The sequence below is a fragment of the Mus musculus genome, chromosome 13 (genome assembly GCF_000001635.26).
Source record: "Mus musculus strain C57BL/6J chromosome 13, GRCm38.p6 C57BL/6J".
Classification (NCBI taxonomy): Eukaryota; Metazoa; Chordata; class Mammalia; order Rodentia; family Muridae; genus Mus; species Mus musculus.
Window position 1 is genome coordinate 82,050,388 of NC_000079.6, and position 4,926 is coordinate 82,055,313.

Below are 4,926 nucleotides of genomic sequence, written 5' to 3' on the forward strand. Positions count from 1 at the left end.
ATTTCCCCCAATCCATGTTAGCATGTCTGTTGGTATTGTCCTTGTTCAGCTTGTGTAAGAAGCCACATTGGTGGAACTTCATGGGTGTAAGTTCTGGCAACACTAGGAGATAGTCTGACAGAAAACTCTTTGTTCTTCTGGCTTTTCTTGTCTTTCCACCTCCTCTTCTGTAGTGTTTTCTGAACTCTGGGCATGGGGTTCATGTTAATTTTAATTCCAGCATAAGAGACATGGGTCTTTCTTCATGTTGAAAAAGATCATCTGTATATATGTACTATGCATGCATAAATATACAATGAACACCCTGAAAAATCCTAAGACGTCCTTTAGCATGGCTATTTTAATTTATTTAATAATATTTTTCCTGCCCCTATAGGTGCTGCAGGTGTGACTGCTATGTCATGTATGTGTCAGTAGGTGGCTGAGAGGAGAAACGCTATGTCCTGTGTGTGGCAAGTGTTCTGACCTATTTGAACAATTAGTAGCCTAACATTTCCTGGGGAAAAAAGTTCCTGAGACAACTACCAGTCTAGTGTGTGCAGGTCCTTACAGCCTCCAGAATGGGGAGCAAGCTGGAGACTAGAAGAACCCCACCTGGGATTTGGTGCCCTGGGTGGAAGTGAGCCTTAACCAGAGGACATTCTCATGGGGCCACTCTGGTAGGCTAGGTGGGGAGTAAGCCTCAAATGAACACCAGACTGACACCATGGGAGCTAGCCTGAGATGGTCAATGGTCAGGCACTGCACAGGTCTGGGGGTGTGTGGGGCAAGTCATGTCCAAGATGATCCCTGCCCAGTGCTATAATGCACAAGTGGGACATAGCACTCCTGAGATGACCCCAGACACTCAGAGACCCCGAACACCTCTAAGAGGAGTCTGTAAGTGGTGGAGAAATGGAAGAGAAGAGAAACAGAAGGATTTGGGCACAATGAAGAGAGGCAGAACTGGAGACTTAAGGATAGTGATGTGATAGCCTGATGTGAGTCGTTGATCGCACCTGGGACCATGGTAGAGTCCTGGCCTCTGTTGTCACTGCAGGCCAGATCTGAGTTCATTTCTCTAACCGAGGGGTTTGTTACCACCCAAAGCCAGTCTGGGCTGCTGCCAGGGGACATGTTAATGTCTGAAGGCTAGGCAGAACAGAATTGTACGAGAGCTGGCCTCACTCATAGCCAGCTGCAGATTCAGGAGAGTGGCTTCCTGAACATTGCTGGAGTTGCAGGTGAACTGCCTCCAAGGATGCAAGCATGGGAGTGATAGCCTACTACCCTCTTGCCCCTCAGCACCTGTAGCAGGCAGGAGACATAGCCCTGGGGTCATGAGAGCAGGAGAGCTGGCCTGTCTCTCAGTTCCTGTAGCACTCAGGAGAGTAGAGTAGACCCTGGTCATGGGGGAATGGGCAAGTTGGTCCAGAGTGAGTAAATGTGGAAAAGTTGGCTATTCTAGTTGTCTGCGGTGTGATAATATGGTTGGAGAAATGACCCCTCCTTTCATCCCTTACCCCCTATTGTAAGCAGGACAGATGTCTCCATGGTCATAAGATCTGGAGAGCTGCCCCTGCCTCTCACCTGCTACTGCACTTAGGAGAGCAGGCCCTGTAACTCACCTGGGCAGCTCAGTAGAGCTGACCTTGGTGGAAGAGCTGATCCTACCTCTTGTCTGACCTACAGTGGCAAGGATGAAGGAGAGACACTCTCCTTGCCTCCATTGTCCCTTGCTATCTACGGCAGGCAGGAGAGTTGGCCCTGGGGTTATGAGTGTGGGAGAATTGGGCATGTACTCTCACCAGCTGAATCACACAGGAGAGCAGGTTTAATCTTTCATATTTTACTTTTGTTATTTGCTGACCTCCCCTGGGCAGCAGGGTAGAGCTGGCCCCACTAGTGGGGGTTGCTGGTAGCCAGCCTCAGGGACAAGAGAGTGGGAGAGCTGGTGGTGTGACCAGCTCAGATAACTTTCAGGCCCAGACTAGAGGCTTTGAATTGGCCTATCTCAACATCTACCTCACTAATAAACTGCTGGAGTGCAAGAAGGAGCTAGTCATTCATACAAATGCAAAACTATAGGACAGCCTTGATACAAGGCAACAACAGGATATCCAAGAGAGTCCCAGTGAGGTTTCAGTATTAACAGAGTAGCAAAAGCCATAGGCCTCCTACCAGACTAAGGACTCATTTCAATGAACGTTTGCAAGCAAAAAAGGTGTAGACTGAAGGGTATATTATGGGACACACTGTGACACACTACAGTTTCCACAGGGTGTTTTTTTTTTTCCTCTGTTGTGGGTAGGTTGCAAGGGAGGAGGGTAGGCACAGGGAGGGGAGATGAGTGGGACTGGAGTTCATGATGTGAAATTTACAAAGAACCAATAAAAAGTTAAACATATAGAAAAATAACATTGCAGTTCTTTTGGTGGAGTCTTGGAAGCTATCGATCAAAGACACAATCTTTGAAATTGTCACTTTGTTTCCTAAATAATTTCCTTTCTCACCATTTGTTCTGTATTATTTGTGGGGAGCCGCCCTCACATTTGCCATTATAAGATGGCGCTGACAGCTGTGTTCTAAGTGGTAAACATAATCTGCACACGTGCAGGGGCAGTTTTCCCGCCATGTGTTCTGCCTTTCTCGTGATGACAACTGGGCCGATGGGCTGCAGCCAATCAGGGAGTAATACGTCCTAGGCGGAGGATAATTCTCCTTAAAAGGGACGGGGTTTTGCCGTTCTTGTTCTTTTTCTTGCTTTCCTGTTCTTTTTCTTGCTTTCTTGCTCTCTCTTGCTTTCTTGTTCTTGTTCTTTTTCTTGCTTTCTTGCTCTCTCTTGCTCTGGCTCTTGCACTCTAGCGCTCTTGCGCTCTGGCTCCTAAAGATGTAAGCAATAGAGATCTTGCTCTCTTGCTCTCTTGCTCCTGAAGATGTAAGCAATAAAGTTTTGCCGCAGAAGATTCCGGTTTGCTGCGTTCTTCCTGGCCGGTCGCGAGAACGCGTGTAAGAATTATTATTATTATTATTATTTAGTGTTGGATCCCAGACCGAAGCTTAATATTTTATACAGTTTTTTTGGTATTTCCATCTATTTTTATTTTTGTTAAATCTTTTATAGTTTTCATTTGTTATTTGCTGACCATTGCTTAAGTTTTTGCTTCATAAATATGTACCAATTTCTGTTTTTTCTTATCTTTTCCCATAGCCCCTTAGTCATGTGACAAAGCAGTACTTGAATTGCAAGTTTTTTTTTTAAATATCTATACTTTCCTTTGCATGATGTTGTATATCCTCATTTATTCCTAACTCTATCTCATGTAGAACCTTTCCTCAGGCCTGATGGTCAGTCAAGTTCATTATTTAAAAGTAGAATTTGCAGGAGTTAGATGAGAGTTTGAGCTTTCGTGTCTGGCTTATGGGCTAGGAGGGACAGCTGGATCTGTGGTTATTGCAGCTGTGGCCTCAGTCCTACATGTGGATAGCTTTCCTCTGGGTTTATTCCATTTCCACAAGAGCGATATCCACTCTCTCACGCTCCGGCTCCTCATCTACCACGTTAACATGTAGCAGTTCCTCCACTGCAGTTTTGTCTCCCTCAGCCATCACACCTCTTCTTGCTAAACATTTCCTAGTTGGACTGCAGTCTCATCTGTATTCTTCAGATTCTGTGGTGGGTACCCTGGACAGTTAAGTGGGGTTGCTATGTGTCATTCTCTCAGCGTGGTTTGAGCTCTATCTATATTTGCTATAGTTCAGTTCATTTCTTTCATTTGTTTACTACTATTTTTAGTGAGGGCTTGAATACAACTCAAGATAAACCCATGCATATGATCCCCATCTTAAGGTTAAATTCAAGTCCCAATGGAATTTTAAAGCCATTTGTGAATTTTCCTTTTTCAGATTTCTTGATCCATTGTTATAAGATCTTAGTTTAAATATTCCTCATACTGTCTAGAATTATTTATTTCTACATGTCAATGTTAAGACTTTCAGATCAGTACTCATTTATATTATTTCTGACATCTGACTTTCTGACATCAATAAGTACACTCGATATGTAATGGACAACTTCAAAGTATCTTTTGCTTCACTGAACCCAGGAAATCAAGAGGAAAGATACACATACTTCTCTAATAGGAGCAAGTATGGTATTTGTAAAGTGACAGAAATTTTAGAGGAGAAATAGATATTGGGAAGGGAAGGCAGGGAGTGAACATAGTGGTTATTTTTTCATTACTTTTTATTTGCAAATGGTTGTTGGATATGTATTCTAGTTTTATAACTTTTATTTTAGTTTTTCTGTTTTACTACTTGTTTTATTCCTTGAGATTAATATAAATACATTTTCCTCTTCCCTTTCCTCCATCTCATACACCTTTCCTTGTTCTCTTTCAGATTCATGACCTCTTTTTAATTAATTTTTTATTATATATATATGTATATAAATATATATTCCTAAAAATAAGCTCAGTCTGCATAGTGTTCCTTGTATGCATGTTTTCTGGGATGACCATTTGCTATTGGATGAGCAGTGGCTGTGTTCTTCTCTTGGGAGGATGATTCCTCCCACTCAGCATTGCTTCGTTGCCTGTAGGGCTCTGGGCTCATGGGCTTCCCCTGTCCACTTTGGCATGTCTTTTGTTTTTGTCCTTGCTAAGCTCATGTTTAGACAGTCATGTTGGTGATACTTTTTATGTGTAGCTTTAAATAGTGCTAGGAGACATCGTCTCTAGGGTTGATGATACCCATCTCACATCCCCTGCCTCCACAGTAGATGTGGGGCAGTCATGGCCCTGAGCCATCAGCAGCTGAACTCGGAGTGAGACTTAAGAAGGGGCAACAGAATGAAGCTGCACAGTGAGTTGGTACTTCCTGGAGCAGCTCGTCTTAGAGATGAATGACCTTTGAAGGCAGAAAATTTCCAATGTCCTCTGATGCATG

General features: G+C 43.6%; 1 non-coding gene across 1 annotated transcript; it reads left to right on the top strand.

Annotated features, from left to right (window-relative positions):
• The first annotated feature begins 363 nt into the window (after positions 1–363).
• On the top strand, positions 364–494 carry Gm24295. Its single transcript, XR_003950762.1, has one exon. It is a non-coding gene; the product is annotated as a small nucleolar RNA SNORA17 (small nucleolar RNA).
• The last annotated feature ends 4,432 nt before the right edge of the window (positions 495–4,926 follow it).